The sequence below is a fragment of the Maylandia zebra genome, linkage group LG20 (genome assembly GCF_041146795.1).
Source record: "Maylandia zebra isolate NMK-2024a linkage group LG20, Mzebra_GT3a, whole genome shotgun sequence".
Taxonomy (NCBI): domain Eukaryota; kingdom Metazoa; phylum Chordata; class Actinopteri; order Cichliformes; family Cichlidae; genus Maylandia; species Maylandia zebra.
In genome coordinates this window covers 9,049,067-9,064,041 of record NC_135186.1, presented here as the reverse complement: position 1 = coordinate 9,064,041, position 14,975 = coordinate 9,049,067, and the positions used below count along the sequence as shown (strand labels likewise).

General features: G+C 38.0%; 1 protein-coding gene across 4 annotated transcripts in view; it reads right to left on the bottom strand.

Moving 5' to 3' along the window:
• bsna (bassoon presynaptic cytomatrix protein a) overlaps positions 1-14,975 on the bottom strand; it is a 135,148-nt gene that overhangs the window by 96,527 nt on the left and 23,646 nt on the right. The window lies entirely within an intron of this gene.

The following is a 14,975-nucleotide window of genomic DNA, read 5'->3' as shown; positions in this document are numbered from 1 at the left end:
GATTTGAAAATTTGAATTTCTCAGTCCTCACAGAGGATTGGCTGCCTGGGGACCTGGCAGAAATATATAGAAATACTATGATTAAGCATAAATACTACATTTAGTAGAAATACTATGTTTTAGCACAAATACTATAAAAAGCAGAAATACTATAATTTAGCAGAAATACTATATTAAGCACAAATCCTATAAAAAGCAGAAATAGGATGATTAAGCATAAACACTACATTTAGTAGAAATACTATGTTTGAGCAAAAATCCTATAAAAAGCAGAAATACTATATTAGGCACAAATCCCATAAAAAGCAGAAATAGTATGATTAAGCATAAATACTACATTTAGTAGAAATACTATGTTTTAGCACAAATAGTATAAAAAGCAGAAATATTGTAATTTAGCAGAAATACTATATTAGGCACAAATCTTATAAAATAGCAGAAATAGTATTATTTAGCACAATAGTAATAAGTTAAACAGAAAAATTGGAAAAGCAAAATGGACAGCTGAAAAAATGCTGAACATGCTGAGGGTCCCTCAAATATACTTGTTAAATGAAAAAATCAGCAAAAAAATGCACAGGGAGAGAGAAGTAAGTTTCTAGGTCAGCCTGGGAGCTGCTGAATTTGAATCCACCAATCAGAGAGCCTGTGTACTTTTTCCCGCCAAAACATGTGCCTCTTTTTACACACGCAGCACAGAGAGGCACAGGATTATTGCAGCCTATTTCTCATAGTGAGGACTCCCCTCAAACAAATGAAAATAATTTCCTAACCGTAGGGGCTAGAGCGGTCATTCTTACACCGTTTTGTTCAGAAGAGATGGGGGAATCTTCCAGTGTTTACAATTTATCATTAAAATATGAATTATTAAAGATATTTGACTTCTAATGCACCATAACTGTGTAGAGCGAAGCAAAAACTGCCTTGACTTGCCCTCAAACAACGCTTTCTAACTCTAAATCTATTTGGAGTATCGATATCATTCTTTCACCGTAAGAGACAGCAGGGTTTGGTGAACAATCATGGAAATTTTCAGGTCTCTGTGGAAATCCAACAAAAAGTTATGACGAGAGAAAAAAGTGGTTCATTTCCACAGTTTGAAATCTGAAGAAATCTGAGCGAAGGACAAATTTCCTACCCTCAAACAAGTCCAACTCATTTCAGAACGGTAATAGGTGAGAAAATAATTCTTGAATTGTGAGCGTCACGAGTGTCTGAAGATATACCGGGACAAGCCTCATGTCTTAACTTTGCTTCGTTAAGGAGATATGACGATTCGAATATGCCTCTCATTACAGAAATGCAGCGGTGATTTTGAACAAACTCTTCATTGACTTTATATGGAGAGTTTTCTGACCTTGTGTTAGTCTGAGGAGATTTGCCAAAATTCTATAAATCCCACAACAATGATGGTGACATTTTCTGAAAGCCAGCAAAAATACCTACGTTTTGATGTATAATTTGTGGAAGTTGAGTGAAAATTGAGCAAGTAGCAGGAAGTTGTTCGGACATGAAGTGAAAATTGCAAAACCTTCAGTGGCACACTGGAAGCCAAGAGCATAGCAACCATAACAACACATGTATTTTGTGAAAAATCACAATTTTGCAACTCAAAACTTTAAGAGGCATAAAAGTAAAACAGTAAAAGATTTGAAAAAGCTGAATCATACCTGAATAGCCCAATAATTTGTGAACATTTTAAAATTTGAATGGTTGATCTAGGTGAAAGTATGAGGAAGTAGTTAAGTTTCAAAAACAAGCAAATTTTAGCAGAATTGCTGAAGTTTCCCATTCATTTCAATGGGACAAATTAAAGGAAAAAAGCTTAATATTTTAAAAAGTATAATAGCAAAAAATAGCAAAAGTCATAGCCGGAAAGAGCAAAAATAGCAGAATAGTTTAAAATTTGAACGGTGAAAATCGGCTGAAAATTGTGGAAGTAGTTCTACGGCGAAAAGTGTACGGAAGCAACTTGAAGAATAATAATAATAAAGAATAAAGAGAAACAGGAACTCAATAGTGTGGATGCTTAAAGCATCCACACAATAATATATATGTATACACACATGCATACATATACTAACCTTTAAAAATGAGCCTATGTTCTGTACTCAGTCGAGAGTACCTCAGTGAAAGCATGAAACTGGCAACTGAATATGAACTTAGTCACACTGAAAAACGCGCACACATAGGGGACACACTCTCATGCACACTGACCAGCTGTCAGCATAAAATATTCATGCTACCTATCTCCAAACACTACTGACCAGGTGTTACCGCCGTTTCACAGAGAAAACTCCACGTGTGATTCACCACATCATCTGCCGCAACACTGCCAAACATTTCTCGACATTTCTCTTTTCAGCACAGTAAAAGTACCTCATCGATCTGTATTTGTTATGAAAATGTATTTTAATCCAAGAGATAGTTTAGGTGAACACCCATGCAGTACTCCGTGACTGTCTTGAACCACACTCAATCCTGAGTACATAACCTGGAAGCTGTCCAGTGCCAGCAGTCACAGGCCTATGCTAGTGGCAGCAGCTTAAGTGTTTGGATGACAAGTGCCTTGTTCAAGGGCATCTTACCAGAATTAATGCAGACTCACAAGAGCAGAAGCCCCACCACCTTGTAATAGGTCCTACAGTGTTCTTTCATTTGACCACCTTGGAGATGCTAAAGGAATCGAGGATTACGTGCATGCATTTTAGCACTTTAAGAGAAACTTGCACGTGTATGGTATACTCTGTGACATATACAGGGCTGGACTGTGAAGCAGGGCTGAAATAAACACCAGTGTCTCAGTGCTCCTATAACAATCTTTGGCAAAACGACAGTATTTGAGAAACCTAGAGGACAGAATCCACTGGTAGTCTCAGTCGATTTTATTTCATCATGGTACTTGTCATAATGTTGCCTTAGATAAGCTCACATTGAGGATTTACTCACCCACATGATGGTTTTTCAGACTGATGGTTTTTTAAGTACAGTGGCATGACACTTTTTCTCAAACATCCCACAAAATTTGCTCAATTTGCTTTGATGCCACGGTTCTCGTCCGCAGCACTGAGGTATGAGTCGTCACATGAATTAAACCTGACTTCTAAGTTGAAGCTGTTGTCTTTCTGGGAGTATCTGTGAAACTGTACCATCCCCAGTAAACAGCGGGGGATGAAAGAGCACAGCAGGAGCAGAAGTAAACTGTTATAGCTGCGCTTTAGAATTATAGTAGCTAAAATATTTCATTGTGCAAAGAAACAGTGCAAGGGTCTATTTAGGATTAAACGTATGGCATGGTTATGTTTTGCCTAAATGAATCTGAGATGAGCTGTAATTGTCTAGAGTGGTGACAAATGTCACATTTGAGGTAAAGTAAATGAAGGCTATGTCCACTGTTTGAAGCTGTTTGGTTTTTTGTGGTTGTTGAGCTTGAGCTTATGTATATATTGTGCACCTCTATCTATATTCACACACAAAGTCCATTAAAATACAGCCTAACATGCATGTGCAGGATTCATTTGCACCTCTACTGAGGGTTACATACAACGCTTTTAATAGATCTGTCAATCTGCACAGTGTGGAGCTTTACAGGCTGAAGAATAGGAGGGAAGTAGACAGAGACGGAGTGAAAATACTCTCAATGTAAGCTTATCATAGTAGAAGTGTTTGTGGAAATCCAGGGAAACACTTAAGAGCAATTTTACCTAATATTGTGAGTTTGAAAATCTAAAAAATACATTTTCAAATGTTTCCATTTATATTTTAATCTATGTTTAATACTTTCATTCATATTTGAATCAACTTTACATTCTGGTGCAAAACTGTGGTAGCCCTTTAAATTATAGTTTGGTAACAATGTGGTAAGAATGGGCTAATAAGGAGGAAACAAGAAGGGGAATAACAAGTTATTACCACTTAGTTACTAAGTAATTGTCTTGTATCAAGCGTGTTAATTGCTGTATAACATTGTGTTGACATGTTCATCTTTGGGTAATAATAGGCAACAAACAGTACTGTATTTCTCATACTATAAGGGACACTGGATTATAAGGCGCATTAAGTTTTTCTATTACGCTGCAAGCAGGGTTACAAAATGCAAAACTACCATGTTTCTACTTTATTTCACAGTAATATTTCCTATAATTCAAAACCAAAATTCAAAAACATGTTTGTGTTTGCTAATTGGAATTTTTGTTATCATGAATTGGCTATTTTATAATACATAATGTTATATTAGTTAAGCTCCTGTGTCAGTTTCTCATTGCTTCAGGTAAATAGCTTAAAAGCTACAGAGAAAATTTGTCAGTGTTCATCTTATGAAAAAAACAATTTTCCTTTCAATAGTAAGAATTTAATAAAAGAATTTATATTAAATAAATAAACTGACAGATTAGATACTAGAATTTTAACTATACTGATTTATGTACCTTAATGAAAACTAATACCTTATGTAACTAATACAGTGGATTTTGAAATCTCTGTGTATCATCAAATTTTACCATTCAGTTTATATGTAGGTGTGGTGCAAACCAAGCAGCATGTGGTGCTGTATATTACAGCACCACATGCTGTAATATACAGCATGTGGTGCAGTTTCTTATACAGTAGATAAATACACGGAATTTACTGAGAACCTTCTAAGATACATTTGCTCTCAACATATGGAGATTAAGAGAAATGCCTGAAAATAAGAACACTCAACACATTAATGTAGCTACTTCATCTAAAAGAATGACTACATGGTATGGGAATATATTAAATGAAACACAGAGGCATGCTGCCACTGTATGTTCCATGTTTATCTCCAGTTAATCATAGAGTGGAGGCTCTTTTGCACAATGACTTCAGTGAGCGAACACTTTGTCTGGCTGCTCACGGTCATGGCAACAGGCTAATGTTTCGATCAATATTCCACGCAGATAGCGGACAATCCTGCAAGTATTCCTGTGGTGAATCACACAGATTCCACAGCTAATTATGGAAACACACCAGTACAACACAATGACACATTTCACTGATACATTACAATTCCTACCCCTTGTCAATAACCTTCACCAACACAACCACCTGCCTGGTTTATACTTAACTCTTAAAAGCCCTCCGAAAATTTTACACAGACTTATTAGATGTCAGAAACAACAGAATAACAAGGTGAACTCTCACATCACATGTTAAAACACACAAGGCTTAGCGAATAATTACTATTTTTTTTACTGCTAATAAGTTTAAACTAAAACAAAATGTAAAAAATAAATGCTAAAAACATTGCACCTTTTCCCTCACCAAGTAATAGTAATATAGGAATTAATGTTTGAATTTGCTTTTTAGAATTTAGCTGCTTTACTTTCAAAGACCCAAAACTTTCACTGTCATGGCCTATATTGCACTTAATTAGAGTGGAAACATTGATATCCATGATTTAGTACACCTGCACACCTGAGGTTATTTTTAAAGTGAGATGATCACCATGCTTTAAAAATCTCATCCTTGTATCAACAATTGTTTTTTTTTTTAAAAACTACACTTTTGTCATCTTGTAGTAACATTATATATCAATGACAAAGATTTATTCTAGCATTAAGCACACATCACAGCACTGACTAAAAGATTGATGGCATCAACATTAAAATAAGCTAAGGAGTTTAAGGAGCGGGTCACGTGTTTTTCTGACAGAAATGGGACACTTTGACAGATTAGATACTAGAATTTTAACTATACTGATTTATGTACCTTAATGAAAACTAATACCTTGTGTACCTAATACAGTGGATTTTGAAATCTCTGTGTATCATCAAATTTTACCATTCAGTTTATATGTAGGTGTGGTGCAAACCAAGCTCTTGTTATCATGAATCAATCATCATGCTCTACCCTAAAATGTAGTTAAAACATTTATTTATTGCATAGCCCCCTCAACAAAGCTCAGAGCTGTTGGGCTATGGCAGGGGTGGGCAACTCCAGGCATCGAGGGCCGGTGTCCCTGCAGGTTTTAGATGTGTCCTTGAACCGACACAGTTGATTTAAATGGCTAAATTAGCTCCTCAACATGTCCTGAAGTTCTCCAGAGGCCTGGTAACGAACTAAGCATGTGATTCAGGTGTGTTGACCCACGGTGAGATCTAAAACCTGCCAGGCCCTCGAGGCCTGGAATTGCCCACCCCTGGGCTATGGGCATGCATTCCCTTGGGGTATTTTGTGGTCTCACCCTAATAGCCTCAGTTGCTGTGGACATGCATTATCATTTCAGGCCTCCGTTTGCCCCCAGATGCTGACTATATAGAACCTGGAGTATTTGGAGGCCAGGTCAGCACAGTTTTTGTGGGTCACGTTAATATTTGTTGAACCAAATCTTCTCCCAGCTTCTGTCCCAACTTTGTCCACTTGCTTCTCTGGGGTACATGGGGAGTACATATTTCATTACAGACTAATAATAATCCTAGGTCAACAACGCACTACGTATAATTCGTTCATTTTGTCAAACTGTCATTTCTTAAGTTAATAATCATAATAATAATAAATACAATAAATGTAATCTGTAATAGTTTGTTAGCTATAAAACCTAGTGTCAGTAGATTGTGTCCTCCTGTTTGTTGAGGTCATTGTAATCGTAAAGTCTTTATAGACTTTGGACACGGTGACACAAACCTTAAATTGTACCATTTGAATACAGAGAGAAAGACTACCCCTTCATTCAAGATCTAATAACACCACAGCTGACAGTTCATTCCCTGCTTTGTCCAGATGAATGTCCTATACACACACACACACACACACACACACACACACACACACACACACACACACACACACACACACACACACACACACACACACACACACACACACACACACCAGCACAATTACCATCAGAAAGCTTCTGGCCAAGAGAAAGTCATAAAACACGTTTCACTTCTTAGGTTGCACACCAACACACACACACACACACATCTCGAGGACGATTCATCCACAGCCTCTCCTCACTGAATAACTCCAACTGGTCGATAGTATTGACCACTACCACACTACAATATAATGCATGTTTCTTAATTAAAATCTGGCTCAGCACTTCGGGCCCAATCTAATATGGTCACAACCTCAATGTGAACGTTGTGTGAGGTTGAGTGTGTGACGGTTTGGGTTATGATGTTAGTCACAAGGGACAAGGTTACTACAGTATAAGGGGCTAGAGAGCATCAGTACTGTGTACTGTGTGGGTCGGTGTGTGTATAAATGCACAACTTGTGATTAAAACCTGCAGTTGAAACTCTGCTGTTAAATCAATAATAGATTTGAGTCAGACTGAAGAACAATACCGCGGGTTCTTCAATGGACAGCTGGGTGGGAAAAAAAGAACTCATAAAGCATTTGGAAATGTTTGGAAAATAAAAATGCAAATGGTCAGACTGAGCAGAGGAAGAAGCTGAATAAGAGCAGGAGGATTAGAATGAAAAGACAATGACAGGAAAAGGAAAGAAAAACAACGCGTGCATGAAAGAAAAATCAGGCGAGATAGGAGCGCAAGAGATAAAAACACAGAATAGAGGAACAGGGTGGATGATGGGATTTCCAATGCATTTTTAATCAAATGATAAAGAAAGTGGTGTTTCTTGTTTGTTTGCTAGAAATGAATTACACAAACATGAATGATAACACAATCTGTTTACCTCTCTGTCACACCCATGTCCTCTGATGTTCTGCACACAAAAAACTGTATTTGAAACTAAATTTACATCATGTTGCACCAAAAAATGAGTTTGGCATAAAAGCTTTTTACATAGCTTTAGCAATGCTTTATCTATAGCAACATTACAGAATAATAAAGACGACATCGCTTGAATATTATAAATGCTATATAGTGTTGAAAGTGCTGATTTTTCATACTTTTCCTAGAAGGGAAGAATGACTAGCCAATAAAGTTTCTTTAATTGATTTAACGTGTTAATGTTTCTGCTTTGATTAAATTTCTTTGATGATTTAAAAAGCCTCATGAGACAAATTATTGAGGACATCGCGCCAAAGGGTGTCTGCAGTCTTCAAGACACAGAGACCGATAAGACATCTCTCCAACCAGGAAGCTAGTCAGACAGCCAGATGGTGCAGACCTGTTTGCAGAGGTATGACAGTGTGAACGAGTTGTATCACCTTCCCCTCAAACAGTCTTATCATGCAGTGACAGCACCCAGCCGTCCTTTTAAAAACCACCTACGGCCAGTCTTTCCCTCTCCATCAGCCGCTGCTTTCTCTCCTTCTCTCTCATCCTTTTATCGACATCCTGCCTTCTGGTGTGTGGAGGTGTGATAGAAGTGGACATCAGTAGCGTCTGTATATTTTTGAGTTTGTTTTGGACTCTGAGGATAATTAAAAGTGTGCAGACATACACAAACGTGTGTGTAAAAGATCACTAGTATAGAATGGACCACCAAGTATAGTGGTGTATAGTGTGTCCTGCTTTTACATAGCCGACTGGCTAATCTGACAAGTATGTCCTGGCAAATCAAACAACATATAGAAACAAAATAAATAAAAAAATACTCCACAAGACGATCACAAAGTTACAGTATAACACATAAGGTCAATGTTGGTCTCTTTAACCCCCATCTTCATTGTCCTATGACCTTAACAAGTTAGCAAATTTAACATAAACAGCAACATTTCCTTAAGACTGGAAAAAGGCTGATTTGCAGTTTTCATTCACTTCAGCAGCAACAATTTGAATTACTAATGCAGAGCAATTTCAGTCAACTGCAACTTCAACAGAAAATAACAGTGAAAAATGTATTTTGCTCCAGAAAGAAAAAGTAGATAGACTATGATTTTAGGAAAACCATCACAACTGCAATGAGTAAAATTTAAAATATAAATTTGTTTTTAAAAAAGGAAAATTTGTAATACATCAAAATTTCTCAAATGAGATGATAAAAAAAATGCCACATTTCTCATCTTTTTTCATTTAAAGCACGTCGTTACAAATTCCTTGCAGCTGTACTCAGACCTGTGTGTGTGTGTTATTGTTAAGCTGAGTGTTTATGGCAAGCAGACTAAAGTTTGCATGTTTTTGATGCTTGCATGTTTGCTTTCCTAAGCGTGCACATGTGTGCACTAACGCATTTTTGTACACCAAGTGTGTAAGTGTGTCCAGGTGTGTGATGCTAGCCCAGGGCCCCTCTCTCTCTCTTTCAGTTCTCGACTGGCTGGAGCCTCTCTGCTGCTCTGCTCTCATGGTTAATGCATGTGGAGAGAGAACTCTTGTCCCTCTAGCTTCTCCTCTTCTCTTTACTTCCCCAGAATAGAACTGATCCTCACCATACATGAAGGAAGATAACTCCCATTCCTTTCCCATTCCACACACAGCAAAGAAGAAATTACAAAAGCACAGAGTCAGAGAGAAGGAGTGAGCGATAAGCTGACAGAGAAAAGGCTGGGGAGATAGGGAGGAAAGGGAGACATATGAAAAGGTAAGGTGGGAAGAAAGAGTAAAATAAGTCTCAAGAGCAGAGACATGAATGCTTTTAGATTCCCTCATCCCTTCTTCTATCCATGTGGAACTGTGCATAATGGCAAAACAGGATATCAAATAACTGCAATGAGCAACACTGAAACTGCACGTACCGAGTCTCAGGAAGCAACCAGTTAACAATGGAGAGAACACTGCAGGGGACACATGGTTCGACTCTGTTGGTGCTAAGTGTTACAATAAACAGTGGTGGCAAGCCAGGGAAGGATCATGCCCCTACATGAATGGCTTCTACTTTTCAATCAGAGCCACAGCAAGAGAGCGAACTGAGGGGTGACAGTCTAAAGATCTTTTCAGCATATTCTGTCATTTAATTTTTAGAGCATGCTGTCATTGTTTGCTCATTGTTTAACAGCAATTTAATAATCATCCACCCATCCATCTGTGGTCTGGAACATATCCCAGCTGTCACAGGACGAGAGGCAGGGTACACCCTGGACAGGTTGCCAGTCTATTGCAGTGCTGCGACTATCATTTATTCTTAAAAATAGCCTCGGAGAAAGCCATGATCCCTCTCTATGTGTTAGCTCTGCACAGACTGGCGACCTATCTGGGGCGTATCCTACCTACTGCCTGATGATAGTTGGGATAGGCTCCAGCCAGCACAATATCTCTGTAATAAAGAATGATACTGAACTAACAGCCATCTTTATGATCCAGGTTTCGTTTCCTGTTTTTCTTTCTCCGGTAGTTTCCACTGCCAAGCAGGCTTGGCTTCAACCAGTGCCAAGTTAAAGTGGCACAACAGACACAGACACACAAACATAGGGAAGCTATCACTGTGAGACTTCCGCTGGGCTATAATAGGAGATAAATCTGAACTGTCCTAAGAGTGACACACACACACACACAAACACACACACACAAACCATTTCCTGTAACTACTATCTGCTATTTAGAGAGAAATTTACTCAGCTACATCAAAGAGGGCTGCAGGTAGATTGGTGTTTACTGTAATGATTTCCCCTCACTGGAACCAAACACCCACAAACATAAAAACATGCCATTTGGCACTACATACACTAAGCAATGGGGCTGCACAATTAATCAGATTTTAATCTTGATCACGTTTTTGGCTTCTCACAATTAAATGAACATGATAGAGCGATAATGAAAATGTTAATTGTGCCAACACAATTCAAAGTAAAAGCAAATCCAGCACTCCCTAAATGACTCCCTCCAGATGGGCCAATCATGTTGCACCATGCAGTTTTAGGTTTCTTGGACAAGTCTGGATGAGTAAAACTTTAAAAGACAGATACACAAGAAAATTTAAATTGTCTGGCAGAGAAGAAGAACCTGTCCTTTGAAATGAATCACCATCCATTGTTTGGAAACACCTCTGCTTTAGTGCAACTGACATTAACCAAGAAACCATATGCAAAGAGTGCTGTAGGTCTGCACCACAAAGCAACTTGACTAACTTATTCAAATGTTTGAAAACACAGCGTAAACTGCAGTATAATTAATGCATGAAGGTCAAGAAAAACAATGCGGCGGTTGTAAACAGGAATTATCCAACATCAACTCAAAGAGCCACAACTCATGAGCGTATTCTTCCAGCTCACAAAGATGCATTGAAATCACCAATCAGTCGCCTTCAGTTTGGCCAAAATCCAATAAACACGTTGAATACGTAAGAACTCAGGGAAATGGTCAACATACTTGACAAAAGATATGTTAATGCAGGGCAAATAGAGAGGGATCTCACAGCTGTCGAGTCTCTTCAAGTTTCATTCACATCCATCGAGCAGGCACAATGAATGGAATCAAAGACTTTGCCTTTTGCTTCTAGGAGATGCACTCAGATCAGGTGAGGAAACACCTTATTTGTCAGCAAAGATGTTTTAATTAACAGGAATGCAGCACAGTGTGAATGTGAAAGAAGTTCCCTGTTGATTTAATTTTTTGTTAACTTTGGTCACATTTATTATTTATTTATTTGGGTTTTTTTCTAAGTGTAGCACTGAATTGAGGCGAATGAGGATTGCGGACTTTATTTTGAAAAGTTAGTTTACATGAAAGTGCAATAAAAGCATGTCTCACTCAGATCTCAATATTGTTGCAAATAATTATAATATACATTTTGTCCATAATCATGCAGTCGTACTAAACATGTCACTCAAAATAAATAGTTGATATTAGTGGTGCAACGGATCACGGTTGATCCGTAATCCGAACCGATCCCACTCTACAGTTCGGGACGCACGTGATCCGAAGATTCGAAGTATGTGTATGGTGCGCGTGGTCAGTCTGTCAAGCGATAGTTATGGCCAGCGCTAGCAGTCCAGGTGGAGGAGCAGAGGAGTTTGCAGCATTTAAGCAGCCCTTTGTTCCCCAATCCGACCGGGCTAAAGCTATTACAAAAGCTACTGGGGTGTTTAGCTGCAGACGGGAGGCCGTATTCCCTTGTGCAAAACAAGGGGTTTATGATGAATGTGCTTGAGCCACGCTATGATATCCCGTTGCGCGTCCACTTCAGTGACAAGATCGTACCCAGGCATGTATGAGCAGGAAAAGTTTAAAGTTATGGCTGAACTGTCCCAGGCATCTTCTGTTGCCCAACTACAAATGGGTGGACCTCGAGGTCAACGGAAAGCTACGTGACCGTGACCGCTCATTATAAAACAGCAGAGTGGTAGATAAAAACCCCTGTACTGCCCTATACTGCACCTTAATTTGTTTTTATATAATTCTGTGGAATGAGTCTTGGGTTGAATGTTTTTAATAGGCAAAAAATACTTAAATAAGTTAATAAGTAAATGTTAAAATTTTTTCTTTTTTTCTTTTTTTGCTGATCCGAAAATTGATCCGATCCATGACTTAAAACCGTGATCCGATCCGAACTGTGAGATTTTTTTGATCCGTTGCACCACTAGTTGATATGCAGTCCTACTTTCTATCACCCAGACATAAAAAAGCAAATACATCCAGTGCTGTGTGGGTTTTGGCTGAAATCTGACAGTAGACGACCAAATCTATGAATGCACTGATCCAGATACAGCTGCAGGAGTTGGCTTTGCTATTGAGTTTCTAATTGTTCCATTATGGGGGGTTGCAATTGGCCTTGCAGTGGACAGAAATCTGGTAAGCTTTTGAGTCAGTGTCAACACCTGCCCAAAGCTTTTCTGGTTAAAAAAAACACACACAGGAAATTAGCAATACGCTGAAAAGCTTCAACATTAGTTGCCATAACATCATCTGAAGTTATTAAAAGCGCTGACATCAGAAGCTGAAATAGCGACTTTCTATCTTCAGACAGAGGTGCTGAGATCCCAGTGCATTTACAGCTTCATGTGTTGATTGAGAGTTTTATCACAAGTGAACCAAAAATAAAGGGGTTGTTGTCATGCTACCTCTTAGTCTATTCCTCAGATTGTTTTCACACTTAGGTTATTTATGTGATAATGTTCATTAGTCAGTGTATTGTAAAAAAAAAAATAGTTGTTTGTTTAGTATTTTCACTGCTTGAAGTTCAAACTGAAGAAATACCTGAATGAAGATACTGTATTGATTTACATTCTTAACATTAATTAAACTCTGTTATTTATGCACGGAGGACTATTATTATTTAAGTGAAAATACAACATTAAAAAAAATATGTAAATTATACAAAATACACATTTACTTTAAATAAGATTAAGAAAAACAGAGCTGTGTCTGCTGATGTTTTGTTTTAATTTTTGCATTAGGACCCTGGCTTGGCACAAAAGATTCAGTGGCTAAACAAACAAGTGCCATCTTTGACTGTACTACATAAACAAAGATCATTCAGATATCAAGTACATTAAAAATAAGCTGCTGAAAATGCTTTTTTTCCTATGTGTATAAATCGTGTTTGTCTGGATTTGTGTTATTGTACTTAGTTGTATGTTTATGTTTCAGCATGCGTTCCCTGGTGTGCCTGTTCATGCTGTTGCCATCACACTCATTCCCAGCAGGTTCCTTCGCCTCAGTGTCTCAACATGTTCAAGGAGCTTCACATGTGGGAACACAAAGCACTGCCTGCTATCAAAGCATACACATCCTCAAACATGCATCATGGATACAATGACCTTTGCTGTGGGTAACCTGGTTTCCATGGTTGCCTGCCAAAGTGTGAAAAAAAACCCTGAGACCTCAGAGTACAGCTGAGGAAGATTAAAGATACACGGAAAAATTACAAAAAGAAGTGCAGGTTTTTATTCAAAGCAGGACAGTGTGCTTCTGTTTGACTAATTGGAAAGAGCAGCACAGTAACCAGTGCCGGGTTAGAGGTGGTATCCCCTCTGGGGACACTCACAGTCAGAAAGAGCCTGATGAAGATAAAACATGTCCTACAAAATATGTGAAGAATATGTGAACTCAGATCATCCTCTCAAGGAGGCCATTGTGATTCTGTCATACTGAAACATATTAAATAAACTTAATAGCAGGACATGAAATCATGTATTTATAACTGGTACTTTAATAGTCTAATTGTGAACTTTATAGATGAGCCCTCTGGTAGATACAGAGTAATGTCTTTTATGTTTAGGAAAAGATTTCTGGCAATTCTTATGATTATATAAGAGCAGGCCGAAACATTTCTATTGGTCTAAATGCACTGAGTTGATGCCATGTGATTGGATGATTAGATGTTTGAGTTAACGACCAACAGATCAGGTGTAACCAATGAAGTGGCCAGTGAGTGCATATTTAATTTAAAATAGTGCAGAGGTAACTTCTCAAATGTGGAAACTAAATGGAAAATAAAATTAATGAATAATTTTCGAATAATAGAAATTATTAGCAGTATAAACAAAGTGAGGCGTGGCACTCTGTGAGGGACTGTGTTACAAATAGTCAAAAAGAGTTCAAGAAAGAGAAAGAAAAGGGAAAAATCATATTAAATTTTATAAATATTATGCACATAATCATGCGTATGGTGTTACAGTGGTGGAAGCTTCTATTAAAGATTGCCAAAGTCAAAGTTTCAAATTTTGGAGGTAGACCAAAAAAGCTTTTTTAGTTGAGAAGAAGAGTCTTTTGTACTCTGTATGTAAAAGTCTTTACAAGATATTTCATTCCTTTAGCATCTTTAGAAACCAAAACCATTTCCACTTCAATTGACATTTTAGCATATTTCCCTCACATACACCGTTTAACAGGGACAGCAGTAGAAATCATGTCCCAAAATAGCATCATGCTGCAGTGTTTTTGCTGTCCACTCTCCTACTTCCAGGGGTTAAAGTGGACAACAACACCTTCAATTACTAGATAATTACATTTGACAGGTAGATTAATATGAATACTGTTGAGTGAGGACACGTAGCCTGGAGTTGCTTCCAGCTCATGGTTATGCCAGTTATTTCTGAGTAATTTTTTTTCACCAACACTGCCTGCCACTCTGGGTTCCCCCACCTGCCAAGTCTGTTTGTAATGTAACCTCTACTTACTTCCAAAAAATGCTTGAGAGCTCGTATATGTATATTTGGATATG